This window comes from Macaca mulatta, chromosome 1 (genome assembly GCF_049350105.2).
Source record: "Macaca mulatta isolate MMU2019108-1 chromosome 1, T2T-MMU8v2.0, whole genome shotgun sequence".
In the NCBI taxonomy this organism is placed as follows: domain Eukaryota; kingdom Metazoa; phylum Chordata; class Mammalia; order Primates; family Cercopithecidae; genus Macaca; species Macaca mulatta.
In genome coordinates this window covers 192,864,954-192,886,360 of record NC_133406.1, presented here as the reverse complement: position 1 = coordinate 192,886,360, position 21,407 = coordinate 192,864,954, and the positions used below count along the sequence as shown (strand labels likewise).

Sequence of the window (21,407 nt, the reverse complement as noted above, 5' to 3'; positions counted from 1 at the left end):
CTGGGCCACAGGGTTCCTCTGAAACATGAGGGTGTGGGAGTACCTTCTAGCTCTGGAAGACTTATTCCAGGAGTCCAATATTTCAGAACATTACACCTACCATCCCATGATTTCAACAGTCTATGTTTCCAAATACTTTACATGTGGAGGCTCATTTATTTTTCTTCAGAGCTTTGTGAGGACAGCATTATTGAAAACCCAAGGCTCAGAGCAGTAAGTGACATCCCTTGTTCCCCAGTGATGGGGCTCCATACCCAGGGCCTCAACTCTGCCCAGGCTTAATGTATCAAGTTCTCTCTGCTTCTGCTGTGAATCTTCTATTTCCATTCTTCAGTAACTACCTCTGATTTCGTAAACTGAACACACTCTGTCTACAGAGGAAAATAATAAAACATATTGGAAAGTCCCGGAGAATCACCTACACCAACTTATCCTCAATTATAAAGCTCTGAGCAACTTTAAGGTGATGGAGGAGATGACAGAAGGAACAGGTAATTATCATGTGGTAAGTGAATGATGAAACACAGAGGTTGGGGGCCTCAGAGGGGGTTTCTGACCCAGCCTGGGAGTCGGTGAGGGAATCACAGGCTTCAGCTGGGTTGTGAAGATGAGTAGCGTTGAGAAGGAAAGCGTTCACCGCAGGCTGTGCATGGTAGCTCACATCTGTAATCCCAGCACTTTGGGGGGCTGAGGCAGGAGGATCCCGTAAGGCCAGGAGTTTGACACAGGCCTGGGAAACACAGGGAGACCCCATCTCTAAAAACAACAACAACGAAGAGCCAGATATGGTGTCATGTGCCTGTAGTCCCAGCTACTCAGAAGGCTAAGGTGAGAGGATTGCTTGAGGCCAGGAGTTCAAGGCTGCAGTGAGCTATGATCTTACTACTATAGTGCAGCCTGGGCAACAGAGTGAGATTCTGTCTCAAAAGAAAAAACAAAGAAAGAAAGAAGAAGAAAGTGTTAACTGCAGAAGGATATGGAGGAGCATGGTGTGTTTAAAGATGAGCCAGCAGTCAGGGCTGGAAGACATCCAGTAGCGGAGGGTCTTCAATGTCATGCCATGGACCAGGCACTCAACCCAAGCAGCACACACGACCCTCTCTACCTGATCTTCAGACAGTGGACAAGTCACCTGTGGTGGTTGGAATGGATGAGAAATCAGAGACGAGCGGACTGAGGCCCATGGAGGGATAACGGTCTACACGGAAGGCGATCAGTCAGCGGTAGCCTTGGTTACCATTATCACTGTTATTGTTATGAAGCAGCTGCTTCCATTGGTTCGAAGGATGTCATTTTTACTTTTCCTGCTGTCTCAGACCTGCCCTGCTGACACAGCTGCCTAAACTTCAAAAGGCAAGTCTCCATTTTCATTTGCAAAATCAGTATGAAATTCCTAGAGGGCCCCTCTAATTCCTCTGGTCTGACCGCACAGCAATTACCAATTTGCAGAGGAGGGAGGGGGTCTCACAGGCCCTCCAGCAGTATGGGGACCTCTGCTCTGCCTTGGTCCTGGGCAGTAGCCAAGGAGGACTGGATTGGAGGGGGCACCTCCAGGTGGCCAGGGGTGGAAGGAGGAGTTGAGTGTGGGAGTGCTCAATACTGATGAGAGAAATCGTAACATGCCTCTCCATTCATCCACTAAGCCACCAGTTACCAGGCTTTCAGAGACAAACAGCAGCTGAAAGGGCAGAGATCTGACCCAGTTTCAAATCTAGGACCTGCTACATGCAGGCTGTGTGAAGTTCTTATTCTGGCTCTTTGGGGCAGGCCCTTCTCTTCCCTTTGCTGCGTCTCAGCTTACCCATCTGCCAAGTGGGGTGTATATTTGTCCTGCCTGCTTGAGACTAGCATTCTAAAAACCTCGTGGAGCAATACTGCCCTTCCTTAGGACACATACCCACACCCACACCCACACTTTAAGAAATCTCTGTTCCCTAAGCACTGGGGTGGGTCCCAGCTGCAGGAGATGTTCTGAAGAGAGGCTGGAATTCCGCATATGTGGATGAGATTTCCGTTCCCTCTTCAGTCTTCAGTATGGACTAGTGCTAGGCTTTGTGCTGGGTGCTGAGGCCATGGGACCAAATCAATACCCTATCCATCCTTAACGATGGATGGGTGGAGCAAGGGAGGAAGTTCCGGGAAGACTTGCGACAAGATCATGTAACATTCATTAAAGCTTGGGCTAAGGGATGGACAAGGTGCTATGAGAGTCCAGCAAATGTGGAGGGCCACAAACAGGATTCACAAAGGAGGTGGCTCTGCAGCAATCCCCTGTGGGGGCATACATTTGCCACACAGAAGGGAAAGAAAAGGAATTCCAGGCCGTGTCAATAACCCATGCAGAGGAATGGGGGCTGGGGTGAAGCTGGCATGTTCAGGGCTGTGTCAGTGACAGCAGGGGCTGGAGTGCAGCCTGTGGCTGGTGGAGGTGGACATGGGATAGACCCAGAACAGGAAGTCGAGGTGGATCTGGGGCTCAGACTTTATGGACAAAGGGATGCCACTGAATTTATTAAGCAGGGAGTGATCATCAGGCTTTCTCTTTAGAAGCTGCCCCTGGCTGTTGCATTGAGAAAGGCTTTGAGGAACGCTGACTGTAGCAGGAGACATTCTTGGCTCTGGACAAGGAGAGGTGAGAAGGCCCCAGTTGGGCCCCAGGGGCTTTGGGGAGGCATGGAGGAAGGGAGGGGCAGGTTAGAATTCCAAATCTTTCCTGGCTTGAATGTTTTAGAACTCTCCAACTCAGGGCTCTGAGGCTTTCCTGTTGCCCATCACTGCCCCCCTCCTTCCCCGACTTTTGAGTCTGCGCCTTCCTTCCTCCCTTCCCTTTTAGGAATCCTTGAGCCCCACTCGAGGGAGCGGTTGGACAAAGGCAGATGAGACCCAGAATGGCAGGAAGAAAAGAAGACTGCGTGGGACCGGCCTGGGACTCTAGTGCTGACAGTCCAGGGAACAGACACTCCTCCCAGGGTGCATCAAAGGAGACAGCTGTGCAGAACTTGGCCTTGCAGACAAAACTAAAATGCAGTGCCAACTTCTCCTGCTTTTTGCCTGTCTGAAGTCACAGGAGACACTTCCTGGCAACAGGATGGGGACGCTGGAGACTCTGGCACTGCAAGAGACTGTCAGGCGAGGGACGGTCCTTAGATCCTGCATGGGGCTTCTCGTTGTGCAGAGAGAACGCTGAGCCCCAGAGAGGGCAGCAAAGTGCCCAAGGTCACACAGCAAGCCAGGGGATGCAGACGAAGGCAGGAACGATGGATCGGTCTGCTTCATTTGGGCAGCTCCGGTCTCCTATGCCCTCTTATCCCCTCCTTCCCCCTACACAGAAAGGGAAAATGTTTTTAGACCCAAGGCAAAAGAATGTGAAACTGAAATCTGAGCCTTGGGTCTTGGGAAAAGAACACAGGGAAGTCAGACACATTCTGGATGAGCACAGATCTGCTTACACTGCAGATGGGAAATACTCAGGGCTATCCAAGGCCTCCTTGTTGTGCAGGTCTGACCCGGGAGGGCGGGCTGTGTGTGAAGCGATGGGAGCAGAGAGGGGCCCTCGAAGGAGCAGGTTAAAAGGGCCAGTCTGCTTCCAGGATTCACCTTGGGCAGAGGGAGGACTGCTCCAGCCTTTTAGCTCCCTGCCCAGAATCTTCTCAAGGAGCCTTAGGCTCATGCAGGCATTCCAGCATGGATCTGCCACCAGGGACCCACCAGGTCAGAAGCAGGGGTCCCTGCTGGCCACCACTTGTCCACAGCCCAAGCACCGTCCTGCCTTACCTGGAAGCTCACCTCCTCTAAGAAGGCCTTCCCTTCTGCTCCAGCCTATATTTGTCTTCCTCTTGTGTGAACTCCTGCAACTGGGAAGCACAGCTGCAGGCCAGAGTTTCTTTCTACCTGGGGCGTCTGGGGCTCCAAGTGACTGACAGTTGTGTAAGAATGTGTGTGCACACATGTGTGGGCAAAAGAGAGATAGAGATGGTGACAGAGATAGATAGATAGATAGAGAGAGAGAGAGAGAGAGAGTGAGTCAGGAGTGTGGACTGTGCTTTGTGTTATCCCAGCCATCAAGAGACTCAACCACGGACTTATATTCACACATGTAACAAGCGTGGGTGTTTGTTCTTGGCCAGGTGCTGTGCAGGGTCCTGGGGAGACTGAGATTAATGGGACTTGGTTCCCTCCTTCCTGACACCAAGGAGCCCCATCAATCATTCTCCACGATCTGGTCTTAGACTGACTTGCCAGGCCCTTTGTGATCTGGTCTGGCTGTTCTTGTGTCTTCAATCTCACCCCCTTCCACGCTCTCTCTTTTACTTTTACTTCCCCTTGCTGCTGGAGGGTATGCACACATTGATCTCAGGCCCTGGGGCCCGGGGTCTGGGCTGTATCTTGAATCCTGAGCAGCCCTGACCTGAGGTAGGGCCCACTGGTTCTGGCCTAACGGGGAAAGGGGATGCTGTGTGTGGGTGAGACCATGGCACTCCCAGGCTTAAATCCCCCATGGCTCCCCTCTGCCCTGGGAATAACCATGAACTTCTTCAACATAAGCTCTCAGAAGTACTTGGCAGGGACCTGTCTGCCTCCCTGGACTCCTCCTGCTCCCTGACCTCCTTGCTTTGTGTTTTTACAATCTTTATGTGCTGTCCATATAGTTTTCTTGAATGTGCAATTTGTTTCCTGCTTCAGGACCTTTGCACATGCTGGTCCTTCTTCCCGGTATGCCCTTCCCATCATCTCTCCCCTTTGCCTCCTTAACCTCTAATATTTCGGACAGTTGCTCAAGCACCACCTCCTGCACACTCCTTCCCTGATCCCCCAGATCCGCTCAGGGGCCCCTGTTTGAAGCTCTCCTACACCCTGGATTCTTTCTTCAGAGTACTCATAATTGTTTGTCTTTATATGCTTATGAGGTTAATAATTTGTTCCATGACAGGGAGTATGTGAAGTCTGTCACAAGTATTTCATTCAAATCCTGCCAACTCTGTGAGGTGGTTCCCAATTTTATCCCTATTTTACAGGTGAGGCAAAGGAGGCACAGAGTGGTTAAGTGACCTTCCTGAGGTCACACAGCAAGTAAGTGGTGGATGAATGAAAATAGTCTAGCAATTTTAGCCATGTGCCAAACAGTCATCTACCGACTTCTCTGCAGACGTCATGAGAGTGGGGGCTATGTCAGTTTTACTCATTCTCATATCCCAGTACCTAGTCCAGGACCTGCCATTTGTAGCCACTCACTGAAGGGAAAAAGGGAATGGAGGAAGGAAGTGGGAAGGAAGGAAGAAGGGGAGGAGTGGCTGGTGTGCCAGCTGTTAGAGAGACATCCTTGAGCAGCCATTCCTACAGGAGCGGCCTCCAGATGCCATGTTTTCCATCCCCCCCAATACCCCTGCTCCAGCTCCTGGATCCAGGAGAGCCAGTGTTCAAAACCAGTCAGTGTGCTTTCTCAAAAGAGGATGGAAGGAGCACACTGGGAACCAAGATGTGAGCCAGAGCACTCACATCTGGGTTCCCAGTGTGAAGCCAGGGCAAAAGCAACAGAACCTCGGGATTAGGGGACCCTGAAACCGTGCGTCCAGAGGTCTTCAGCTGTGGGACCTCCCTTTTCAAAATACCTTCCCTTCCCTCTACCTCCAGCTCCCACCTCATCTCCTTGGTGGACAAGCCTCAGCTACAGGGAAGGACTTGTCAGTGTAGTGACAGGGAACTCATCACCTGCCTGGCTGCTCCACGCCCTCTCAGGGCATGGATGTGGCTGTGAAGGGGACCTTCCTTCTCTGGTCCTGAAATCTGCACCCAGGAGGCTTCCCCTCTGCTGGGGGAGCCCAACTCCACCCAGCCTGCTCCCGGGACTGGCATGTGCTCCTCTAGGGATGAGGGCCCAGTCCCTTCAGCTGCTCACTGTGGGACGTACAAGGAGGCCTCACTGCCCTCTTTTGTGGCCAGGCTCCCGCCATCCCCAGCCGCACCCAGACCGGAGCTGTCCTGAGCCAGCCGCTATCAGGGCCGTGGGCCCAGGAGCAGGCCTGGGAGGTCAGCAAGCCTGGGAGGCTTCCACCCCAGCTCCTCCACCCCTCCTTTGAAGGGGATCAGGTTCCCCCACAAACATAATTGAACAAAAATATGAGAGAGAAAAGGTCTTTGTTCTCCCATTTACAGCGTCAGAAAATATGTAACAAATTAGCCGTTTATGAGGTAAGAGAGCAGGGCTGTGCGCTGCAGCGGCGAGGAGGGCTGCACATAAGGGGGCCTTTCAGCTGACTTCAGGGGTCGGCCAGGCCGGCGGGCGCTGCGGGGGACCGGCTCGCGCTGCGGGGGATCAGCTCTGCCCCAGGCCTGCCAGCACGGCCTGGCACCCATGGGATGGAGGGCTGGGAGGCCCTGGTTGACCTCTAGCTTGGACTCTGGGTGAGGCTTGGCAAATGGGGACGTGGTGCCCACCAGCCTAGGTGCACACAGCTCTTGGAAGTCAGGTGGCCAGGAGGGGGAGTGGGGACGGCAGGGATTCGTTCCCAAACATGCCACTCACCTGGTCCCCTGAGTAACCCAGAGTCCTTCTCCTTCTCGGGACCTGTTTTGCCATCTCTGACAAATGATCATTCACAAGGATCTCTAATAGTTTGTCCAATGCTCTTGGGGCACCAGTGTCCAACTGCACAGACTTCAATGGCTTCCCTGCGGGTTTCTCTGAACCTTAGGAGCCGGGAGGTGGTTCTTGGTATTACACATGATTTTCCTCTCAAACACCTTTGATTTTTCTTCCAAGGTTTGTCCAGTGGAAGCATCAGCCAGTCATTAATTCCAGGGGAGTGAGCACGTGGAACCAGAAGGGGTGGCTGGCCAGGCAGAGGCAGCCCCTCACCAGGGAGAGCCTTGCCACAGCCTTTAACTTGCTTCACTGGGTGTCCAGAATCACACGGTGGGTGGAAAGAGAGCAGTTTGAATGACACCCGGTGGGCAGACAGTTTTGGTATTGAAGTGCTGGGATTTCACGTCCTCTGGATTGTCTCGCTGTGGCTCTGATGCCTTTGACATGAACAGCTCACAAGTCCATCACTCGCATTCTGTGGCTTCTGGCATCTCCCGATTTGGAGTTTCTGATTCTGTGGTTAGACCATATGTTTCCAGGGCCTGGGCTTTTCGTTCTTTCTAATTTTTTTAAAAATGTATGATTATTGTCTAGAGACATTATTTTTAAAAAGTATAAACCATCCCAGTGCTGACAAGCCTGTTGTGGGAGGACTCAGTATGATAAGGCATCTCAGGGCACTAGCGTTTAGCCTCCAGTACAATCTGGCAGGACTAGGGCACAGGGCCAGCGGCCACCCTGCAGGCTCACAGGGACAGGACTCCGCTCTGCAGTGAGCCCCAGGGATGGGACTCTCCAGCACTTTTCCCTCCAGTCGCTCCAGGGCGGGAGAATCATGGCCCATGCCAGTGGAGTGTAAGGAATCCCCTGGAAAAGCAGGGTGCTTGAATATCCTGAGTGTTTGGTCTGCAGTCACAAACACATCGCTTTCCTGGATCTGATTTTATTTATTTTGATTGGATCTTTAACAGCTCTTTACAAGGCTGAAACTGAAGCCGCCTGAGGTCCCCGGGAGACTTGCTAAAACTTCAACTGCACCCAGTTTAGCAGAGCAACTTGAAAGTTAATCAGCGGTGAGGGACAATTTGCCTCATTATTTCCAGCCCTGGAATTTGGCGACAGATGGAATTTGGGGCCTGGTGTGGACACGGCAATGAACACAGCAAAGACTGTCGCCCCTTGGTATGGTCTTGTGGGGTCTGGGCCTGGACGGGCTGATATTCCCTCTGAAGATGGGCCATGCCAGGAAGGATTTCTGGCTTGAGGGAACAAGGGCAATAAGGCTGCCCCATCCCAGGTCCAGGCCAGTGTGGAGTAATCCTTAGATACACAATTCTGAGCATTATTCAGGCTGAGCCCTGCACTGGATTCTGGGGAAGCAGAGGTGGAATCTGATACAGTTGCATCCAATATAGGATGCAGACCAGAGACACTGGGGTAAATTCTCACAGGAGGGGTACACCTGTGGCTGGCACCTTCTGCATGAATCTGCAAAAGACAAATCTGCCCCGCTTGCCCTCACTTTCTCGATAAGGTCCACTCAGGCCCTTGACTTTAATGGTAACCCCCTCCCAGGCACTCCCACCTTCATACTCTGCCACACTCTCCATAGTACGTAGCACTGACCACCTTCTAACACACTATGTTAGTTCCTCGCTTATCATGTTTATTGTTTGTCACATCACCTTCCACAGGAAGGTAAGACTCTCCTCCCATGAGGGCAGGAATGCTTGTTTTGTTCATTACTGTATCTCCAGCCCCAGCACATAAAATGCGCTCAATAAATGTCGTGTGAACAAATGAATGAACTGTGTGGCCTTTTATTACCACTTACCAGTCCCAGGCCCTCCTATGCAAATGCAGTCCCCCTGAGCCTCCATCCTTTCAGCAGCTGGGTGCTGGTGCCTGGGGAGAAGGCAAGGCGGTGCTTACACAGCAAGTGCAATTGCTTACTTTACAGAAAAGCTCAGAGAGGGGCAGGGGCCTGTCCAAGGTCACATAGCACGAGAACACGTTTAGACAGACAGTGCGATATGCCTGGGCCTGGCCTACCCCAAGCTTAGTGAGGTACCAGGAAAGTGCCCCTAAAAGGAGGAAGTGGAAGCTCTCAGTGAGGTCAGCAGCAGTGGGCCTCAATAGGTGGGAATAGCAATGTTAAGGCAACAGATACCATTTATTCAATACTGAGAACTTCACACACACCACACATACACACACACAATCTTGCTTACTCTTCCCATAAACCAGGAAGGAATTACGATTTCAGTTTTTAAAACAATAAGACTATGGCTCAGAGAGGTCGAACAAGTTGCTAAGATCACTAGGGTGGTAGCAGGAAGTTCTGACCTCAAAGAGTTCTTTCCTTCCTCCTGGACCTTTGGACACCCACTGTCCTTGCATCCTCTGGGCATCTGTGTATCGTGATGGTGCCCTGTCTGGGTTCCCCTCCCCTTGATGCTGTCTTGCAGACCGTCCCCTTGCCCCATGAGCACAGGCTTTCACCCTCTGAGCTGAAAGGGCCTCCTGTTTCTCCCAGTAGTGTTCCAGAAATGCCAGGGCATCATTTTCACACGATGGTGCTACAGAGGCAGCAAGCCAGTCAGTGGCTACCCACCAGCGGCTCTTCTGTATAAGGCTCTGTGCTATGAAGTCTTGAGAGGTGGACAGAGAAACATATTAGCAGTAAGAGGCCCTGGGTTCAAGTCCCCCTATACATGGCTAGGGCCAATCAATTCACCTCTCTGAGTGTTCCACGTTCTCATCTGAAAAAATGGATATAAGAAATCCCAGGACTATTTGAGGAATGAGGAGGGGGTGCCCACAGGAGTCTAACTCAGCTACAGGACTTGGTTGTGGGAGCAGAAATGAACAGCCCCAGATATCAGGACTGGAAGGAACCCAATTGTTTCTCCAGGGCAGGAGTTGCCTTGGCAATGCCCCTGACAGGCAGATGCTCAGGGCTGTGCCATGCCTCTGTGGCAGGAGCTCAGTACTCTCAAAGCAGCCTGCATATCCTTGGACCACTCCCATGTCTAGAATGCTTTTCACACTGAGCTTGACCCTGTCTGCCTGCCTCAGCCCAGCTCAGTGGCCCCTTAGGACTTGTCTGCACCCTGTGATCCTGGAAAGGCCTATAGAGATTTAGGGCAGTAACTACCAGTGTCAACCAGTCCTTCTCCAGCATGGATTCCAGTATACCCCTCAACCCCGGTCACCCTCTTGTATACCCTTCAGGCTGTCACCATCCCTCTTCAAAAGCAGCAGATGCAGATATTTGAGGAAAAAAAAATTCTACAGGGGCTGGAACAATGAGGCGCTGCTGATTAACTCTCAGCCAACCAGAAAACGTAATGAACCTCACTGCCTACCCATGCGGCCCTGGGTAATGTGTTCTCTCTCTCATAGACATTCACACATAGACGTGCACAAACACCTGCAAGCACACACTCTCAGTCATATTCATACTCTAAAACACACCACTGACATCTTACACAAAGGTAAGTTTCATGCACAGACACAAATAGATGTACACAGACCCCTAGGTGCGCACACACACGCACACACACACACACACACACACAAACACACATTCCTCCAGTGGAGATTCAGCTCACCCCCGAGACCTGACCAATCTACTACACATTGCTCTGGGTTCTCTTCCTCCTTCCCACACATCTGTGGGCTCGCTCTTGGGAAAGGACTCTTCGCCTTTCTACTCTGGGCATCTATAAGTCCCAGAAATTAGGCCCCTGCCTGGTTTTTAGGTTCTGGAGTGAAGTGCAGATACCACCTCAACTATCTTGGCTCTCAAACAGGCTTTTCAGTACAGCGCCGGCTGAGCTCTGAGCTTCCCTGTCACAGGGGTGATGAGGGGAGGAGGGCAGGTGGAGAATCAGGCTGTGGAATCAAATTCTGGCTTTGCCACTTGCTCACTGTGTGACTTTGGGCCAGTCCCTTGACCTCACTGATGGCATTTTCTCATCTGTAAAATGGGGATGTCTTTCTTGCAGGGCTGCTGTGAAAGTCGGAGATAACACACATACTATGCTCTTCATTTGTTAATAACTCTTTTAATCCTATAAGGTAGCTACTCTTATTATCCCCATTTCAAAGATGAGAAAACAGAAGTTAAATCACAATACATGGTTGTGATGATAATTTGTAGCATTGCCCTTTCCCAAGATGCCTTTACATTTTAGTTCTAGCAGCTGAGCATCAGGACACTAGTAATAACACACTTGCGAGTATTAGCAACTCCTGATCCAGGTGGTCTTGTAGAAGGCTGTGGCCCCAACCAGCATGTCATACAGAGAGAGTGCCGCCTGGCCACACCCTCCGCTCCTGGATTATCTGAGTACCTCCAAGCTGCCATCTTCCCTGAAGGCCTCTCATCCCAGGGGTGGACTCCTGAGAGAAGAGTGGTGATGGCGACATGATGCTGGTGAGGCATACAGGGCATTGAAGTGAGAGATGGGGCTGGCCCGGCAGATCCATCTGTGTGATAGGGTCTTGCCGTGCTCATGCATCCCCTGGGATGCCACAGCCTGGAGATGTGCTGCAGGCTGGGAAGGCAGAGGTACTGAAAGCGTAGCTGCACGGGGGAAGCAGAGGCAGAAAATCCGCCAAGCTGCTGCAGCGTCAGCACATTCTTGGAACAAATGTACTGAAAAGCTGGTCCTCCGATTCCACTTCCAAGTGAGAATCAGGACCTTGCTGCCCCAGCAGGGTCGCGCCTGGGTCACTGACTGGGGCTGGAGGCTTCTGGGGGAAGAGGAGAGACCTCAGAGCTCTGCCAGCTGCCATTCTACAGAGGCAAGCCCCTCTGGCCCCATCTGGCTTCCCTGACCCAGGCTGCTGGCCTCTGACTGCATTCCCCTAGTGACGGGGAGCTCATTAGGGGCTTTGGGGAAGGTTGTTCCTCTGTAGGCATGCCTGGTTCTAGAGAATGGATGTTTGTGTTTGATGGGGCTGTCGGAGCAGGGGGAGGTGCAGACAGATGGAGAGGAGAGAGGCACATCCTTGCTACAGACTGAGAATGGGGTAGTAAGAGAGAGGCCTTCAAGCCAGCTGAACAGGAAGGCAGATACTTTGTAACAGAGCAGCAGCATCAAGGCAGCAGAGGCCCGTAAAGATCCTCCGTCTAGTCTAACCCTCTAGGTTTTCACAACATGGAACCAAGGCCCAGTATCAAAGCCTGTCAATTCCTACTTCAGAACTCTTTCTGTGGGGTAGCCATGTAAGGGGTGAGATTTGAGGGCTCCAGGAATCACTACCAACCTCAACAGGCTCTTCTGGGGCCTGCCTGCGATGGCTCCTTGCTCCCTCTCTGTTGGGAAGGCGGTAGGTGCCTGGTAATGTGGACAGCTTCTTGGGTCCCCTGCCTGGGGGAATGGGTGTATCTGAAATCTGGAGGCCTGATTGCTGTCACTGGCCTTCAGAGGAAAGTTGGCAATTCTCTCATCCTTCCTGAGCCTGGATTTCCTCACAGTGAAGTGGGGGCTGCTTGTATCTTCTGCACAGGGTTGCTGTGAGGGTCAATGACACGTAAGGACATCACCCAGCACAGAGCCAGGCTCGCTTGCGTCCTCTTTCCTCTCTCCTTTTTTTTGGAGAAGGCAGTGCCGGGGCAGGCCCAGCTCCTTAGGCAACACAGATCAGTAAATCCAGTTCCCACCAATTCCACAGAGGCAGGTCTGCGGGAATCTTTCAGCAAAGTGAGCTACCAGCGCCCCCTCCACGGCCTGCAAATTCAACCCTGACCCTGGCGCCCACCTACTGACCACTCACTTTGTGCTGTACGTGCCCTTCGTCCCGTGCTCTAACTGGTCAGACTGGTCTAACAATCCTGTGGGTGGATGGGGTAAACATGCCCACTTCACAGATGAGGAAACTGAGGCCCAGGCACACAGTTCACCTGGTAGGCAGAGGAAGTGGCACTCAAACCCATGTTTGTCTGACTTCAAAGCCCATGCCCTATTCATTACGATCTCAAACTTGCTGGAAGCAGAGGACACAGGCAGAGAAGGCGTTCGTGGGAGAGAGGCCCCACAACCAAGAGGCTGAGGGCAGGTGCAGGATGAATTACTGAGGGTGACATTCGAGGCTCCTGGCCCTTTAATAGTTCCTTTCCTTCCTCTGTGTTCCATTGTTCCCAGGCCCAGAGCTGCCTGTGGAGCTGCTAATCATGGGCAGTTACCACAGTGGCACATCATAAATAGTCTGTAAAGGGCTCAGGGAGCTCAGCCCACACCCTCAGAGCCAGGCAGCACCCCCCAACATACGCACATCCACACAGCTGCCCACAGGAGGAGGGCAGCTCGGCCAGCACAGCCCTGGCTTTGCACTGTCTTCTTCATGGCCAGAAGTCCCTGCGACGAAGATGAACCGCCAGCCCAATTTTACCCACGGGGGATCGCAGGCTCAGAGAGAGGGGTGACTTTGCCAAGGTCACAGAGTGGGCTGTGGGAGGAGCAGGCCTGGATGTCTTTATTTCACAGAACGACATGAGCAGGAATAAAGGCAGGCCCCACTGTGCTTTCCAAAGCTCTTCCAAATCTGGGGTCTCGCTAATTCTCACAATAGCCATTTTGCAAATGCAAAGAGTAAGGCTCAGAGAAAGAAAGTCAAAGTCCATCACCAGCCCCGCTGATGGAATGACCTTCCCACAGCAAAACTCCAACTGCACTGCCTTGCTCCAAGCCCAGTGTGGCTCCCACTGCCTCTTTATCCTCCACAGCCTGTCACCTCCTTCTTATATTCACCATGCCCTCATTCACACCATGGTTCTGAAAAGCCAAATAACAACTCATGAGTCCCCCAAGACCCCATTCTCTTTTACTCCTCCACACTTTTGTTAAGCTATGCCCTCTGCCTAGAAGGGCCTCCTGGAAATCTCCACCTGGCTGACACCCACCTGCACTGAGCACCCATCATTCTTTACCTGCGGGATTGGATGCTGAGCTCTGCCAGGGCAGCGTCCTGGGCACAGTTCCCAAAACCCAGCCTGGTGCAGAGTAGGTGCCCAGAAAGGCCTTCACTTCGAGAATCACTATCTATACTCTCAAAAGGCACCCACTCTCCCAACCCTTACTTCAGGAGGTTCAGGAAATCCTCAGGGTGGGCACTGAGCCGGGAGGAAGTGGCTGAGTTCCCAGCACGTAGTTCTACTCTTAAGGAAGGGAAAGCGACTCCGTGAGGCTGTAACAGTGTATAGGGCCTTGGACTGGGAGTCAGGAGCCTGGGTTCATGTTCCACCTCTACCGCTAATTTGTTATGTGGCACTGGGCAAGTCGCCAACCCTTGCTGGGTTTTGGTTTCCTCACCTGTTCAATGGGGAGAGGTTAGAGGCTCCAACAGAATGGAGACCAGGTCTGTTTGTTCACCGATGCAGGTCCCCCATGCCTGGCAAATGGTAGATGCCCAGGAAACATTTATTTACCCAATGGCAGTGGTTCTCAGTTGGGCAAGTGAGGTTGGAAGGTCGCATGTAGTTTGAAAGTCTAGCAGCCCAACTGGCTTGAAGGGGACTGTGGCGAGCTCCATCCATCACACATACATCAAGGCAGAAGGGCTGGGCTGGAGCTGAGCCACAGACTTAACTGTGGTCAAAGGAGAAATACCTGTCTTTCTAGATGAAAGGACATTTCCAATTTTACCATTGTGTTTGGTTGTGGTTTAGTTCATGACATATAATTAATTTAGTATCAAACATATTTAAGTAGGGTACAAATCTGGGGTCTCACTAATTCTCACAGCATCATTATATCATTACATATGTGATATATAATGTATTTTACATATGTAATTTATTTTAAAATATTTATTTATTTCAAATAAATAAAGAGTTTGAGGGGCTCAAGTTGCATTAAAAGGAGCCATGATGTTAAATATACAAAGAGTTGAGAAACACTGTCTTAGGTGAAGGGATGTTTCTAGGAGCCATTTTTTTGGTTGCTGTTGTTTGTTTTTTTTTTTTGAGACAGGATTTCACTCTGTCACCTAACCTGGAGTGCACTGGCGTGATCATAACTCACTGTAGCCTCAAACTCATGAGCCCAAGCAATCCTCCTGCTTCAGCCTCCCGAACAGTTAGGACTACAGGTATGTGCCATCATGCCTGGCTAATTTTTAATTTTTAATAGAGATGCGGTCTTGTTATGTTGCCCAGGCTGGTCTCAAACTCCTAGCCTCAAGTGATCCTCCCGCCTTGGCCTCCCAAAGGGTTGGGATTACAGGTGTGAGCCACTGCGCCTGGCCTAGGGAGGCATTCTTGGAGATGATGATGTTTAGGAAGCCATCAGGAAGTACTGGGGCAGGACTCTTGAGTTCTAGTTCTGTAGTGACCCTCACATGCTGTGGGGCCTAGGGCAAAGATGGGAAAGCTTTGCTCTAGGCTCTGCCAAGGGGTCCACACTCCATGGAGGACTGGGTATGAATGGGTGTGTGACTGTAGGGTGGGGAGGGCGAAAATGCAGCAGGGGCCTTGCTGGGGCTGCTGGGGACGCCACCCACCCAGACTCTTTACTCCCTGTAATGCCATCTATCCCAGCAGGCTCCCCAGATTCAGCCTCCGGCTCATACGGTGTGTAATGGAGGAGACAGCCGGGGAATTCCCCAGCTCATCAGCTCAGGGCTCCGGAAACATGAATGCATCAGGGAAATCTGCAGGCAGTGCCGAAGACACGCTTGATTTCTCAAATCGCGGGGCACATTTTCAGCATCTGCATGTGCTCTGCAGTGGGACCACCTAGGTTGGAATGCCTCTGTCTGTGTGGCCCATGGCAAGACCCTTATCTCTCTGCTCTACATGCAGGGCCTTTAAATTGCTGGGACATGAAACACTTGGGGTGGAGCTGGCCAAGGGAGCTCCTAAAAGATCCAGAGCCTGGAAGAAGCATTTCCCTCCCTTCAGATTCACAGCACCTGACGTGTCTTGTTTGTGGTGAGGTCAAGGCCCACAGCCCTGAGAAAACAAACGGCAAATTGAGAAGGGGCCTTTTAGGGAAAAATAATCAGAAGAGCCACTTGTCACTGCTCTGAGAATGGGAGCTGAGGCCCCAGCAAGGGACAACCACCAACACTTTGGCCCACAGTGAGGTACTCCTCTTTTTAAACAGGAGGGATTTAAACATGGTTGGAGTCAAGCTGAGCCACCACCACCTGGGGACTGCTACTCCAAGGCTCGGTCAAGTGAGCTGGGATGCAGGGGCATAAGAGGGTGGGAGTCCAGCAAGGTCAGAAGGCTTGGCCACCCTTCAGCCCAGGCACCTCAGGCTGGGAAGGCTGGGACCCTCAGTTTCCTCCTGTTCATTGGGGCAGTGAGCCCTTCCTTGCAGGCCTGCCTGAGGTATTAACAACACACATACAAACGGGCGCGTAATGGCTCAGGCCAGGGCGACCCACAGTAGGTGTGACCTAAATAGCCGATGTTTTCTCCTCTCTAGGGCTCCTGGGTTCTAGCTCTCACCCCCTGTGGCCCCACCCCCATGGACATCACTGCCCCCCTTGCTGGCTGGTCCTTGGAATTCTGAAGTCTTTCAAACTCCCCTCCCTCCTCACAAACAGGCTCCTGAACTGAAAATCCCCCACCAAGTCCCCGGCATCCCCCTATGCGGGCGACGGGGACAGTACAGGCTGGAGGGGTGACTGGCAACCACATCACTTGCCCCTCCTGTCTTCCCATCCCCTTTAATTGGGCTGGAAGATCACTGTGAGTGGATGGTGCATGAGGGCTGCTCAATCAGCAGCTGCTGCAGACTTTAAGGAACACATGACCTACAGTTTGTAGAATAAATAATAAAGGAAAAATATTCAGCAAATGATTCCCTTTTGTGGCCAGAGCATGCCGAGACCAGAGGTATAAGTCCCCTTGGTCAAGAACTCTAAGTGGCCCCTTGTCAGGATTTGGGGTCCCAGAGGGGCTTCTCCATCCTCAGCCTCTCTCAGAAGCTGTCTCTGGTCTTTCCTATTGTAGATGGACTGAATTTAACCCAATGGCAACATTGGGTGAGCCTCAACATTAAGCACCCACATCCTAGAAAGTGGAGCCCTTAAAAGATCAGGGAGTTTTAGACTCTCACCTGACAGGTGCCACCTAGAGCGGTCTCACAGCACACAGGTGGCAGAGGCAGGGCTATGACCCGGTCCCCTTCCCCACGAGCCTCTCAAGCTCCACAGCCTGCCTCTGTCCTGTGCACACCTACTGTGCGTCTGCATCGGCCAATGCTACGGATGCAGGAACCATGGCTGGAGGACAATGTTTTCATTTGAGGCCTACCCTGAGCCTGTGATATGGGGAGGGCAGGGAGGGTCATTACTGCTGAGGATACTGAGGATGACTGGCCCCAGGGACCACAGAGAGGTCCTGTGCCTGCCTTGTCCCTTATATTGGGACATCAGTCCTGGTCTGGTCTTGGCTTTCCAAATGCTTACAAGAGGCTAATTTTAAATATCCCAGGGGACAAGAAGGAAGGAATGTGCTGGCTTCTCAAACCTCGAGCTGCCCATAGAGTTTTTCTTTCAAGGAGTAGTCTCCAGCCAGCTCCTGGAGGGGCTTCACTCACCCCCACTCCCCTGGGAGAGGGGCTCAGCTAGGGCAGGCTGTGAGCGGAGCCCAGGTGTTTAGAAGCTGCAGCATGAGGAACCTGAGGTTGCAGCTGAGCTCCTACGCAGCCTAGGAGTGACTGCTGGCATATCACTCCTGTGCACCAGACTCCTCGCTGCCGATGGGGTGTATAATCCACATCCATCTGCAGGAGCAGATGCCCTGGGCTGGGGTCAGCCTGGACTCCATCCTCTCCATCACCACTGCCTGCCAGATCCCCAAGCCTACCTCCCAAATCTTCAACCCAGAACTCCTCTCTGTCACCGCTCCCATGCTCAGGCCACTTTCCTGGTCCTCCCTTCCTTATCCTGTCCCCTTCACTTCACTCTTCATCAGTTCTAAGATTTAAATTGGAACACAAGCACCTATGGCACATTCAATGACTTCCCGTGAATAAATTCATGCATGACACTTAGGACACTCTAAAAAATATTACCAACCACAAAAAGTCCTTTACTGCACCCCATTGTTCTCAGGAGAAAGTCAGTTTTGCCACTGAGCACTGGGGCCACAGGCCCCCATGGCCACTTCTTCTTGGTCTCTTGTCACTAGTCACCCCATGGTTTTGCCTGGCTACGCTGGGCTTCTTTGTGTCAGGCCTTCTCTAGTCTCTGGGCCTTAAACTTTCTTCTCTCTTCCCTGCCACCCTCAAGCCTCTTCCATGACCCCCTCTGCCTAAATTCCATCCATCCTTAGAATTCCCAGCTAAGTATTACTCTCGAGACCCTTTCCTGCCTGGTCAGAAGTCCTCCTGTGCTCTTGACTCTCCAGCTGCTCTTCCTGGGGTCTCACTGCCTTGCCCCAGGATGTCCCCCTCCCAGATGGGACCTCCCTGAAGGCAGCAGCATTGCACCCTCATTCACCCCTTGCCCCGTTCCCAGCCCCAAGGATGGGCCTGGCCCAGAGGATGGCCCTCAACACATCTTTGATGAACACATGAAAGACAAGTTGCCTGTAATAATATTAAATTCTAGACCCTTGGGGAGACAGTAAGGACAGAGAGATCTCAGGGGCTGCATATGCACCAGACATTTGCTACCAAGAAATGAAGTAACTTCATAAATTCACTTTCATGAGAAAACCCACCAAGCTGGGAATCAGAAGGAACTGGGTTCTAGTCTCAGCTCTGCCTCAAAGCCAAGTCACCTTCATTGTCTAGGGCCTTGGTTTCCCCTCCTAACAAAAGAGATGTGCCCCTGCTTTGCACATCTTTGAGGATTAAACAACATAAGAGTGGTGAAAGGAGGCTTTGACAAGTACAAAGCTCTAGTCAGACATATAGGATGACGGATATTATTCAGGCACAAAGAGCGGTTTCTCCAAGGGCTGTTATCTCTTTTCTATTTTCTTTCAAGGAAATGGCTTAGCCCAGCCTGCCTCCATTATTGTTGGCACTGTGAGCCAGGGAAAGAGGGAGGCAGAGAGGGAGAAGGAATCTTTAAGAGAGACTCTCTGGGGGACACTAATATTTTTAATAGTTTGTGGGTTATGAAGCAAATCTCTGTTCTCCGTATTATATATCTCAGCCGAGCCCGAAGAATGTTTCCAGCGTCTTTAATGAAACTGAAGCAGTAACCCAGCAGAGAGAGAGAAAGGCAGAAAGAGGAGATTTATTTGCAGAGATGTTTGCTCAGAGAAAGGTGAAAGCGGCCAGAGGCAGGGGGCCCGACTGAGCCACATTCCCCTAGCCCTTGAGTGCCCTGATTCTGTCCTTGGTTGTTGCCAGACCACCTGTCCTCACCTTTGAAGAGTATAGGCAGTTACGTGTGCTGGTCTCCTCTCCCCATGGCTGGGGGGTGCCTATGCTTTTCCTTCTAATTGTCTGGAGATGGGGGCAAACTCACCAACAGTTGGGGGGACTGGTTTTTACAGCACGTAAGAAAGCCGGCTGTAGCCCAGAGCCTTGGTGGGAGAGCAGAATTATTAATAGGTCCTACTGAGGCCTCGGGAAAAATGCAAGACTGCATGGAGTTTAAAAGGTCAGCATGAATAACAAAAACAGACTTTCTGGGGAGTCAGAATGGATTTAAAATACACTCAGAGGAGCCTGGGGCTCCTTTGCTGCTGTGGGCGCAGCGTGAACGTCTTTTGTGTGTTCGCAGGCGTGTGTGTATACACCTCCAGGATCTGGAGACATTTGTCAGCTCCCAGGGAGCTTGCAGCCTCACAGCGTGTGTGCTCTGGGCAACTTTTAGGTGCCAAGAACGGCGGCTCAGTGGCACAGCTGCGGTATGCTGGGTGATCACTCCCCGCTCTCTTTATAAAGAGAGGAGAGTGGATTAATGGGTCTTAAGGGCATTTCCAATTTGAAAGTCGAAGCCGTGGAGAATGGAGAGAACCTTTCAAATCACCAGCTGGTCGCGAACTGGCTAGGTGACTCTGGGTGAGCTGGCATGCTCCTTGGCCTGGGTGTGTAGTTCCCATCCACAGGGCTACTGCAGGACGACTGGCACACTGAGCACCCGGCTCTTTCTCCCCTTGCCAGACCTCTTCTTCCAGTCTGTCCTCGCTCATCCTTTACTCAAACTTTAGAAGAGTCATTCAATTAGATGAGTGTTTACTGAACACCTACTGTGTGCCCCAAGTGCTGTTCTAGGCACTGTGATACAGAAAAAATTCCTATGGTCTGGAGCTTATTTTATGATCACTGGCGTCTGCCTGTCCTGGAGTCATGTGAGTCAGACTCTTAAAGAAGAGGTTGGGCTGGGTGCGGTGGCTCATGCCTGTAATCCCAGCACTTTGGGAGGCCAAGGTGGGCGGATCATGAGGTGAGGAGATCGAGACCATCCTGGCTAACACGGTGAAACCCCGTCTCTACTAAAAAAATACAAAAAAAATTAGCCGGGCTTGGTAGCGGGTGCCTGTAGTCCCAGCTACTCGGCAGGCTGAGGCAGGAGAATGTCATGAACCCGGGAGGCGGAGCTTGCAGTGAGCCAAGATCATGCCACTGCACTCCAGCCTGGGTGACAGAGCGAGACTCCGTCTCAAAAAAAAAAAAAAAAAAAAAAGAGGTCAGACGTGGGTCCAGTCAGACCAGTCATGACCACAGGGGAGGCACATCATCTCTCAGAACCTTGGCTTCCTAAACTGCAGAATAGGGATAACAATAGAAATCCTCTTTTGGGGAATGATTTAAATGCATGGGACTAGTAGGGGCTTAGCAAATATTTGTTAGTGGATGACTAATAGGTACAAAAACATTTACAAATTTAAATGGCTATAATTCTTCCTTCCTCTCTCCCTTTTATAGTCTTCTGCAGGTGCTGAAGGGCTGCACTGTGACTATCAGGAAACCCTGGTAAGTCCCAATAATTTTATAATAGTGGGGACTAACATTACTTGCGCACCTGCTGTCTACGAGTCCTGATGCTGGGTGCTAGGGGCATAGAGAAGAATCTGGTACTTTCTTTGTTCTTTTTCTATTTGGTGTGGTTAGGGAGACACAGTTGCAGTCACTAGCTATTTGGGGCTCTCAGAGTGGGGCAGAGGGAGACATGGGAGCTTGTGAGGACCTGGGAAGGCACCTAACTCCGCTTTGAGGAGCTGGGAAAGCTTTGTGACTCTCTGAAAAAGTGACCCTCCACCAGGCTGTCACAGTCATAGGCTCCTAGTCTCAGAGGGTCCTTATTTAATAAGAGCCTCCTCTTTATTTTACAGCTATAGAAATTCGGACCATATAAATTGTGTGGTAAGTGGCAAAATTCATTAGGATTGACTCCCAGGCTTATAACCCCTTGAAACTTGTATTTTAGCAAATCAGAATTCATCTAAATACAGATGCTTGGACCAGGCAATGATGTAGTCATCATTGATGACTGGAATCCCAGGCTCTGTAGGGGATGGTGGCAGAGAGGTTCTGAGCCAGAGAGTCTTGATCTGACTCCTGATTTGCCAAGGAATTCTGAGTCCAGATTTACCTGGTCCTGGGCTCTTAGGTAGCAGGGGAAAGGACATGTCACAGGTGAGAAGAAGATGTAGAGTTAAGATAAAGTCTCAGGTCCTACATGGCTGAGCAGGTCAAAAGGTGCAGCCTAGAGAAGAGGTTGACATTTAAAAACTAAAAACAACTTTCCCAGATAGGGCGGTAGCATTTGGCTGAATTAAGATAACCATGACCCTGGTCAAAGGTCTGGCTGGGAAATGATCATCGGCAGAAGAGGTTGTCAGGAGACAGAAGATGCTGGGATGGGTGAAGACATGCTTAGTCCTTCCCTCTTGGTA

General features: G+C 51.4%; 1 protein-coding gene across 5 annotated transcripts in view; it reads right to left on the bottom strand.

Moving 5' to 3' along the window:
• TRABD2B (TraB domain containing 2B) overlaps nt 1–21,407 on the bottom strand; it is a 255,021-nt gene that overhangs the window by 74,045 nt on the left and 159,569 nt on the right. The gene's annotated exons all lie outside the window — the stretch shown is intronic.